At 48.5% G+C, this 11,068-nt stretch overlaps 1 protein-coding gene across 2 annotated transcripts in view; it reads right to left on the bottom strand.

Moving 5' to 3' along the window:
- LOC144157724 (lipase member H-like) overlaps positions 1 to 9,626 on the bottom strand; it is a 219,323-nt gene extending 209,697 nt beyond the window's left edge. For both annotated transcript variants that reach the window (XM_077688502.1, XM_077688505.1), the window contains exon 1: positions 9,495 to 9,626. The gene's annotated coding sequence lies outside the window, so the exon portion shown is untranslated. The remainder of the gene's footprint in view (positions 1 to 9,494) is intronic.
- Between the last annotated feature and the right edge of the window lie 1,442 nt (positions 9,627 to 11,068).

The following is an 11,068-nucleotide window of genomic DNA, read 5'->3' as shown; positions in this document are numbered from 1 at the left end:
CGTGTACCAGAGCGGCCACTTGGGTCCCTCCTCCTCCCCCCCCCCCCCCCACGGCCACAAAACCGCACCCGCTGCCTACACATCGAGGCTGCGTCGCCTTCCGAAAGCAGAGAAAAACTGAGACAGAATTTATGTAGGGCAACAGCAATCTGAAACAACTGTGGCAGCCGTTTTGCAGGTATTCTGGCAGACTACGTCGATACGAGTTCAAGATGCGGGGCCTGATGGCGACATTTCTGAGGTTAGGAGCATAGAACCTGTCACTCAGTTACCGTGCGGGGGGCCCAAAAGAAGCCCCAGTGCTCCCACCGTTCCGAAGTAATGACCGGATGGAATTCGGCCCGTCTCTTCTTCAAGTTTGAATAGGCGAAAAAACGGCCTTCGGCTACATCCTCTCTTTGAGGAACAAGAGCTCTGTAGCAGCCGGGAATGTCGGCTGCCGGATGAAGCGAGAAAGGAGACGTGCGGGTGGTTTGGAGTTGCAAGACAAACTGTTTATTTTCCTTACGTCCGAGTGCAGAGAGTTCCCCCCGACGAGGGAGAGAAGGAGGCACCCCCGCGTTCTTCTAAAAGAGAAAGAGAAAAGGGGGGCCCCCGAGCGAGCAGACGTAGCATGCCGCCAGGGCTAATCCCGGGAGCCGGCCCCGACAACAAGTTGTTCCCCCTACACGGAGGGCGAGGCGCTGGCGCCACGAGTAGGCGCGCTGTCTACGGCCGGCTGCTGACGGGATAGAAAAGAATGCGGTGGTGCTGAGCAGCTTCCGCTACAAAGGCTCCCCCCCTAGATTGCGGAGCTTTTAAAGAAGGACAGCAGTTACGGGCTGAATAGCGAAAGGTCAGAGTCCAATGGTTAGCAGTGAAATCGTACGTGAGAGGCTGCTTGAATGGAAACCTCAATATGAGCAGGCTTGGCGCGGTCAACGGCGACGACTTCTCGTTTCCCCCGCACGTCGATTGTGATGGTTTTGTTAGTACGTCCCAAAACTTTGAATGGGCCATCGTACGGCGGAGTAAGGGGCGGCTTCGTTGCGTCGTGTCGCACGAACACATGGGTAGCGGAGTCCATGTCAGGAAAAGTGAAAACTTTCCTGTTGCGGGCGATGCGAGGTGCTGTAGGCCTGAGTTGCGCAAGCCATGCGCGCAGCTTCTCGATGTGATCGGAGGCTGTTGGGGCGGAAGGTGTCTGGTCGGAGAAGAATTCTCCCGGGAGGCGCACTGTTGAGCCGTAGACCATTTCCGCTGCGCTGAAGCCGAGGTCTTCCTTCACCGTTGAGCGTAGGCCAAGAAGAACGAGCGGGAGCTTCTCCACCCAGTGCTGGCGGTCAAGTTTCGCTGCCAGTGCGGCTTTGAGTTGCCGGTGGAAGCGCTCAACCATTCCGTTGCTGGCGGGGTGGTAGGCGGTAGTATGCTGCAGCTTCGTGCCGAGGAGCGTTGAAAGTGCGGAAAAAAGGTTGCTCTGGAATTGCCGTCCCCGGTCAGTTGTTATGCGGGCGGGGCAGCCAAAGCGCGACACCCATGTTTGAATGAAGGCCTGCGCGACGGTCTCAGCTGATATGTCCGCAATTGGTATAGCTTCGGGCCACCGGCTGTACCTGTCGATGCATGTGAGCAGGTACCTAAATCCTTGGCAGGGCGGTAGTGGTCCCACGAGGTCGAGGTGAACGTGGTCAAACCGCGACTCAGGAGTCCGAAATTCCTGTAGTGCAGCCCGATTGTGGCGAGTCACCTTCACTTGCTGACACGTTTCACATGTCCGAGCCCAACGTCGCACGTCCGCGTTGACTCCGGGCCAAACGAAGCGTTGCGTTATCAGCCGCTGGGTGGCGCGGACACCTGGGTGGCTGATGGAGTGGAAAGTGGTGAATACCACTCGGCGAAAATTCAGTGGGACGAAAGGTCGTGGTGCTGCCTGGGAGGTATCGCAGGTTATCGTGCTCTGGACGTAGGGAAGTGCAACCTCCGAGAGCACGAGTGAAGATCCCCCTCCTTTCAGTCTTGTCAACTCGGGGTCGTCCCGCTGAGCTGCGGCCATAGCTTCGAAGTCCAGGACTTCTGTGCCGGAAGCGTTGACGCGAGACAAGGCGTCAGCTGCTTCGTTTTCGACCCCGGGAACGGGGCGGATGTCTGTAGAAAACTCGGAGATGAATGAGAGCTGACGGATTTCTCGTTCTGAGTAGGAGGAACTGTTGTTGTTGAATACGTAGGTGAGGGGCTTGTGGTCTGTCAAGATGTAGAACTCACGGCCTTCGAGGAAGTAGCGGAAATGCTTAATGGAACAATAGATTGCGAGCATCTCCCTTCCAAAAGTGCTGTACCGTGCTTCTGCAGGCTTCAGACGTTTCGAAAAGAAGCCCAGTGGCTTCCACTGGGCGCCCTCCTGTTGCTGCAGCACTGCTCCGACCGATGTGGAGGAAGCGTCCACCATGAGGCGTGTAGGAGCTTCAGGCCGTGGATGAATGAGGAGGGTAGCCGCGGCTAGCTCGTCCTTGGCTTTCTGGAAAGCGTTCTGGTGTTCGTCAGACCAACAAAATTCTGGTGCCTTTTGGTCGTCTCGGCGCAGCAGGTCGGTCAATGGCTGGAGCACTCGAGCACAAGACGGAATGAACCGCCGGTGGAAGTTTAAGAGCACGAGGAACTCTCTCAGCTTGCGAAAAGATGTTGGAGCTGGAAACTTCTTGACGGATTCCACCCTCGATTCCAATGGCATAATGCCTTCAGCAGTGATGTGGTGGCCGAGGAAGTTGAGCGCCTCTACTCCAAACAGGCACTTTTGAGGTTTCAACACCAGACCGTGCTCATCCAGACGCTGAAAGAGCTTGCGGAGGTGCTCTTCGTGCTCCGCAGGCGTTCTGCTGGCCACCAAAATGTCATCCAGGTAGACAAAGATGAAAGGAAGACCCCGGGTGACCTCATCCATGAACCTTTGAAAGGTCTGTGCGGCATTTTTCAAGCCGTAGGGCATGCGGACAAACTCAAACAGGCCGAACGGAGTTGTTATGGCTGTTTTTGGTATGTCCTGCGGTTCGACGGGGATTTGGTGGTATGCCGCTACGAGGTCGATCTTGCTGTATATTTTCGTACCTGCCAGCCGCGCGCTGAAATCGTGAATGTGTGGCAGAGGATACTGGTCCGGCGTTGTCGATGCGTTCAAGGCTCTGTAATCACCACACGGGCGCCAATCGTCGTCCTTAGGCACCATGTGTAGCGGCGATGAATGGTTGCTAGACGAAGGGCGAACAATTCCCAGCTGAAGCATATGCTCGAACTCCCTGCGTGCCGCTTGAAGCCTTTTGCTGGACAGCCGTCGTGGCCGGGCGGTGACTGGCGGCCCGGTGGTGACGATGTGGTGAGTCACGTTATGTTTCACCGGCTGTTCCGTGTTGCGGGGCTTGGTGAGCGAGGGGAATTCGGCCAGGACGTGGTGGTAGGCTGATACTGGCTGGAAGGCGCAGATGCCAGATGAGCAGATGTTTGACTCCAAACCACGTACTTTGAGGGATGTGTTGTTATCCTTGAGGCAACGGTCACGTACGCTCACATCCAGGTTGAAGTGGCTGAGAAAGTCTGCTCCGAATATGGCGAAATTAACATCCGCCACCACGAAGACCCAGCGAAACAGGCGCCTGAGTCCGACGTCTATTGTCAGCGAGCGGAAGCCGTACGTAGCGATGGCAGTGTTGTTCACTGCCTGCAGCGACGATGTGTTCTTGCTACGTCGGCGATCCTCGGGGGTTGCCGGGACAATAGAGATTTCGGCTCCCGTGTCGACTAGCAGGCGCGAGTTGCTTACGCGGTCGACTACGAAGAACAGGCGGCTGGGTGGAGGGCCGATGTCGTAAGCCGCCGTTAACGACTGGCCGGAGCGTTTCCCGGAAACGAGCAAGGTTGAGTGCAGCGGCTAGTACCCGTGCCGAAACGACGGTGGTACCAGCAAACTCCGTCCTGTCTGTCTCGTGCCTGGCTTCTCTGGGAAGAGCTTGGGTGTCTTGAAGGGGATCGGTTGCGTCGTTGCTCGTCCTGTTGGGGAGCGCCAGATAGCACAAGTTTCTGCATGGTCTCGGTAAGGTGTTGCAGTTTCTCCTCAAGGCCCGACAGTCGATCTGGTTGCTCATGTGTTCTTGCAGCAGCTATGGGCGCAAAGGTTGGAGTTGAGTATTCCGTGATGCGATCGGCAAGTTGCGCTAGTCGATCAAGGGACGTCTCATTTGAACCCGCGAGAACCACGCGCACCGACTGGGGCAGCCGTTGCAGGAAAAGTTCACGAAGAAGTGGGAGCTGGCCGTCCTGACGCGCGTGCACACCGAGTAGTTGCCGCATACGGTGCAGCAGTTGGGAAGGTCGTTGGTCGCCCAGCTCTTCGCGACCCAAGAGCTGCTGCAATCTGCTTTCTTCAGGCGCCTCGAGGCGGTCCAGCACCGTCTTTTTGAGGGTGTCGTATTCTTCTTGCGCGGGGGGTGAAACCAAAATGTCGTCGATAGCGTCGGCGATTTCGGGGGGCAGGGCTGCGACGACGTGAAGGTATTTTGTTGACTGCGAGGTGATGTGCCGGAGCTGAAAACGGGCCTCCACTTGGCTGAACCAAACTCTTGGATTTTTTCGGCCAAAAATTTGGTAGCTTCAGTTCTGTGGCGATGACCGCAGGCGTGGAGGCAGCAGCGTTGTCGTCGGAGCTCATCGCGGCGTGTTCGTTGAAGCGTTCGGGTCACCAATTTTGTAGCAGCCGGGAATGTCGGCTGCCGGATGAAGCGAGAAAGGAGACGTGCGGGTGGTTTGGAGTTGCAAGACAAACTGTTTATTTTCCTTACGTCCGAGTGCAGAGAGTTCCCCCCGACGAGGGAGAGAAGGAGGCACCCCCGCGTTCTTCTAAAAGAGAAAGAGAAAAGGGGGGCCCCCGAGCGAGCAGACGTAGCATGCCGCCAGGGCTAATCCCGGGAGCCGGCCCCGACAACAAGTTGTTCCCCCTACACGAAGGGCGAGGCGCTGGCGCCACGAGTAGGCGCGCTGTCTACGGCCGGCTGCTGACGGGATAGAAAAGAATGCGGTGGTGCTGAGCAGCTTCCGCTACAGCTCCATGACTTTCAGGGATAAAGGCGAGCTGCACTCACGAACATTTTCCAGCCTTCAATTGCTGAGATGTGCTACTGCTTCACAATGGCACTCCCCGGCATTTGTTCTTGCCTTCCGACAGTTTCAAATTTCATTAATTCGAGGTTGAAGAGTAGTGGCGAGATGACCCACCCTTGAGGTGTTCCTGAGCCACCATGATTGGCGTTTGCAAACTCTGTAAAGTGGGCCTGCCGACCAGTGAAACATCGAAGTCAAGAACTTATCCGCCGAAACGCCAAGAAGCAGTGCGCCGTAACGACACGGATGTTCATCTTTGGGCTGTCCACCGAGCCCGGGGTGCGCTCGAAAAGCACAGACCAGGAGGCCCGGCAACGGGATGCGTTGGCGCTATGTAAAGTAACAGCAAACCTTAGTTCGATGGTGAACCCGCGTCGCTGCGCATAAAAACCATGGATTTGCAGGCGTCAGTAAAGTTATACCCAACCTAACCAACCTAACGTAATTTATTCGAACGGTGGTGGTGCCCCCTTGCCGTTACAAGTTAGGAGCCCTTACTCTATACCTTAACAGGGACGCTTTGGTTCAGTTCAGTTCAGTTCAGTTTCAGTTTATTATTGGTTCAAAATAACAAAGTTCACAGTCAGTAGTATGCCGACGAGGGTCCCAAAGTCGGGCGACTGCAGTGGGACCCTCAGTTAACAATAACATTGAAAAGATTAATTATACAGCAAGCAAAATTACACAACGAAAGTGAATAGTGAAAGTACTAGAAAACAACAACAAACAAACAATTAAGCATCCTCAATGCGACAAAGTGCATGGTAATCAGTTATGCAAACAGACATAAGTATGTCATAGAGAGAAAACCTAAATTTACAAACATTTTCCAATTACGGGCACACTTTACTTCAGAACTAATTATTGTTGCCAACCTAGTTATACAAGATGAAGTTTTTAAGTTCATGTTTGAGTGTATGCAGAGATGATGATTTTAGAGTATAGGGCAAGTTATTCTATAATTTAATCACCGTGAAGGACGATGTCGTTTTGCCATAGTTGGTGTTACATTTAGGTAAAAGAAAGTTGTGATTGTGAGCGAACCTTGTGCTATTGGTGTTAGTAAGTAATCTAGAATCGATTAAATCCAACGCAAGCTGTTTGTTAAGCTGTTTAAATAACATTAAGGTTAAGTGAAAGTTAAACAAGCCAGACACAGTAAGAATGCAGTTAGCCTGAAGGAGTGCAGTAGCATTAGAATAAAATGAACTGTTGGTAATAATGCGTATGGCCTGATTCTGAATGTGCTGTACGGACGAAAGATGGGTGTTATATGTATTTCGCCAAGACGTAATGCCATAGGTGATGTGACTATGTATAAAGGCAAAGTATAAAGACAATAAGGCTTCAAGTGAAAAAAATGGACGAGATTTGAGGAGTGTTCGTATACCAAATGCTGTTTTTTGTTTAACGTAAAGAATGTGATTAGTGAACTTTAAATAAGGGTCTAATTTTATGCCCAGAAAGCACACACAGCCAGATGCAGGGATGAAATGATGGTCAATGGACACTTGTGGTATAAAAGGTAGCATTTTTTGAGAAGTTTTAAAAACCATGAACTGAGTTTTGAGTGGACTTTTGAGTGGATTTATTTAGTACTGGTCTTAAATTGCATCCGTAACTGCCACTACGAATAAAAAAGTTTGCATATGTTTCGTACAAACAATGTTCTTTGAGGTCGACTCATCTCTTGTAAATAACGTTTTCGCTACTGCGCATAAAATGAAACTCTCAGCTTGAATACATCAGTGCGTATATCATTTTACGGCCCAGCCCACACAAACGTGTGGGTCAACAAATCGTTTACTAAGTGGCGCCTGTTTCGGTTTCAGTTTCTAAGCCCTTGGTAGCCGCTACGAACGCTTTCGACACTTTATTGGTTTCGTTAGTTCACTCATTTCGCCACCAGGGGGTGAGAAATCGCACATTAAAAACGGTGCTCAAGCCAGCGCGATCACGCTAGCCGCCTTCAAGATGAAAACTGATATTTCCTCTTGCTATTCTCGTATTTTCTGAATAACAAGTGTAATACACGACTTGCAGGACTTGGAAAAACGCGATTGGCTGAAAAATACACCCGTTCCCTTCGTCTTCGTTCCGTCATCATGGTTGAAAAATGCGCCCACACATATGTGTGGGCTGGGCTTTTGTCGTCACGAAAATTTTGCTGGGCACTACAGGGTGGCGGGCTCGATAAAATTTTTTTCTTCCTTTCTTCGTGTCTCATTTATTCGCGGTTTTGTGCTGGCTCGTTGGTAATGTTTTCTCGCGCCTTAACCTTGAACTAGTTCCGTAATTACTTGTGAAAAATATTATTTATAATAATAATTATATTAAATAAAACTTCACTATTATTATTTTCGAAAAATCCCACGTATAATATAAGTACTCCTGAAAACAACGTAAAACTCGTACATAAATCCTAAAAATGCAGGTTTTCTGCGTCTGGTGCCATTTTTAAGGTATTCTTACTACCCGCATATCATACGAATTAAGCATCGTATGATATGCCCAGCCCACACATATGTGTGGGTTTGTTTTCTGTGTGAAATAATCTGCGCTTTCTATTTTCACTTGTCGAAGCATGATTAGGAAGGGGTAAATACACAAAATTTATTTACTTGTGGCCATTTTTTCTAAAATCTTTTTGTTGGGCAGGAAAGGGATATGACAGCAGGAAAATACCGCTAACGGGATGGTCTTCGAGTGGGAAGCATGAGTGAATGTCTATAATATGTCTTGTTACACTTCTTGCAAAAAACTAGCAGTTTAGCTACAACTGCTTATCATACGTGCCCTCGTCAATTTTTTTATAACTTTCTGAAATACTTGAATAATGCACGTTACTGTTTGGCAACACTGAGGTCTGAAGAGGCCAAGTCTGATTGTGGTTTCATTGTTCAAGAAGCTAATGAATTAGTTTCAAACTAAGGGAAAATAGAAGTGGGACAATAGTGGATACAGTGATGCTTACAATTTGAGAACCAAAAGCCAAAAAAATTAATACTGCTCTAACAACAGGTATTTTACCATTAAACGATATGAACAGGTATTTTGCGATATAAACGATTAAAAATTTGTTGATGTGATTGATTAGCAAAGCCAGCTACCTGACTCGAGAATAAAAAAGTGAAGAGCGCCACAAACATCTCAAATGACAATAAATACCGTATTGCCTACAAGGCCGAACCAGACTTGCCCACCTCTTCTTCCTCGTAACTTGCATCTTCCGTAGGCCACGCGCATAGCATTCCGTGGATTAGCCTCTACAAATTCCCTCCAGAGGCATCTCATCACATAATGCATCAAAGTGCCTTATTAGAAAATCCTTGGTAACGTTTCAAAAATATATATTCTAAGATTAGAGATAAGTACCTCTGCTTTTAATTAAGATCCCCATAATCTGTACATTTGGCAATATTGTTATGTAAAGATGGTGAGTCTGGAGGCAATATTTTGTGCTTTGTCACTTTTTGTAATAGCTGAATGTTTGAAAATATATAAATATAAAAACTTTTCGCGGGCTGCCCACCTCAAGTACACCCTATCGCTGCGCTACAGTTCTTTGCCCAGGCCTCGCGACTCCAAACAAAATATCTGCGCAAAAATATATAAACAAGCGTAACTAAATGTGGCCAACCAGGAAACACTACCTAGCAACCATCGGCCGCCTCAGAAAACTTTAAAACGAGCAAAATCGAAATATAAACACTGGAAAGGAAGTAACCGAACCACAATTGACTACAGAATTAAGTTCCTTAGCATGATTAACAAAAAAAAGACACTTTAAAGTCATTTTAGTTATGACGAATTTAAGTGTTGAAACCAACAACACATTTGCACTGTTGAGACGTCCTGCAGGCAAAAATGTCCGCATAAGAAAAATTCATGATACTATGAAAAGATATGTATAGTATCCCAATCATAGCGGAAGTCTTCTGTATATAAAGATATTAAAAAAATGAAACAGCTATACAAATCACAATGGTGTAGCAAACTTTTCTACCCTGACGAACAAGCAAAAAGCAAAAAAAAAGTTCAAACAAAAGCAGGGCAAACGAACTAAGGCAATCACAATTGCCAACGCAATGCAGTGCCATCGCGCGATTACCGAAGAGAAACAACACGGAGTGAGGAATTCTGTCCAGCTTGAAATGTACCCGCATCGCCAACAAAGAAACGTTAGGTTGCCCACACAGCGAACTCCCGTATAGGTGCTTTGGCATGAGCTATCATTTCTGAAAATTGCAGACCTTTTTTGTCAAAGACTTAAATATCAGATTAGTGCCTTCGGTTCGGCGCTTACGGTTGTACTCATTTCCTGCTGAGTAGTATTAAAAGGGCGCAAACAACGAATAAAGACACCTCACCTAAAAAGGCGTGTGCCTGATGCTGTTCGAACGTAGTCCGTAAGCTTCTGGTATAACTTAAATACCACCGTCTTGCAATACGCTTCTTACAGCAAGCCCCACTTCTAGCTACAAGTTCGCGTCTTACCTTCCTTTACACAATTGTGATGGCCAGGGACACGAATTCCCAATTAGCAACTCAAGTCGTTTTGACAACCACCCAATTCAAATTATAATTGCGGAAAGCAGCAAAACAGTTCAGATTTTTTTCATACGACCTTTCGTTTGCACTGTCGACATGCGACTAAAAAGCACTTTTTGTCATTAGAGCTTTGAAATGATAATGTAAGCGATCCTACATCAGCACACAATGAGTTTTGTAGGCGCGTGTAAACATGGCATGTAAACAGCGCTAATGACATACGTTTATTTTTAGGTTGTCTCTATTAGGAAGCTTTCACAGCAGTGTCAATGCGCCACAGTTAATCCACGACGAATATAGCGTTCTTGGATGCCCGCTTTTCGCCGGTAGCAGGGGACACAGTACGCCAGTGTTTCGAATTAGGAACAAAAAAATCGCAATGACAGGCCAGTCAAGACGGCAAACACGCTGTTTATGAAAACGAGTTCATGCGAAGTTATATCGCTTCGTGTCTCCAAAATAGTCAGCAAGGCCAAGGATCTCGTCGAGCACTTCAAATGTTAGCGTTTTAAAATATACGGACTGGGTGAGATTACAGGAAATCACACACTACTCCTGAATAAGTAGTTCACAGTGCGCACCAGATTCGTGCTCTCTTCCTAACAATTTTCTGTCTAACTATTCGGACTAGGGACCGCACTATTAGCATAAGCAGGCCGCGCATGGCGTCGCTATCTCAGCATTAGATGTACAGGTAAACCTGAATGTGACAAAGTTGACAAAAGTTCGCAATTCTTAGTTACATGCAAGTTTCGAGTTAAGACTCGCGTGAATGAAGCAGGAACGAAACAGAAATTTTAGACCTCAGTGAAGGTGAACTCACTCTTCAAGGATTTATTTCGCTGTGACAAACTGCATCAGATGCACCTGCTGCTTTCGCGCGCACTTGGGCGCAAACTGTGCTCTCAAGAGGCAAGGTGATTTACCCCCGTATCTACAAAGGTAACTTAAGCATCACTTTTGCCGTATGCTGAAGGGGTGCTATTTTGCGAACTCGATCCTCTGTCGAGCGCTCAAACTTATTGAGAAGGTGCTGGCTGGGATACTGGACCGGGCGGCGACATTCATTTTTCTTGATGGCGGAGATGGCATTTCAAATTGTGAGATTGTGTTCAAAAACAAAACTTGTTTCCTGGCAGCCGTACTCATCACTGACGAACCTATAGCACAGCTAGCACTGGAGGCCAGATTAGAAGACGACAGGCGGGCCTATATCACTTCAAGGCGTCAGTCTCGGACCGACACCGCTCTTACCCGTGGAAACGCAGGGTAGTTTGCGATGCGGACGAAAAAACCAAAGTGTAGTTATTCTTGCTACCTGGAAGGATGTCACGCTACACAATGAAACCAAGAAGCAGCTGTTACGTTAACCACGGGATAGCACTAGTCGCTT

The sequence above is a fragment of the Haemaphysalis longicornis genome, unplaced genomic scaffold, assembly GCF_048455015.1.
Source record: "Haemaphysalis longicornis isolate Haplotype H1 unplaced genomic scaffold, Haemaphysalis longicornis Haplotype H1 scaffold_10, whole genome shotgun sequence".
In the NCBI taxonomy this organism is placed as follows: Eukaryota; Metazoa; Arthropoda; class Arachnida; order Ixodida; family Ixodidae; genus Haemaphysalis; species Haemaphysalis longicornis.
Note: the sequence above shows the minus strand (reverse complement) of the source record. Positions and strands in the feature narration are given on the sequence as shown.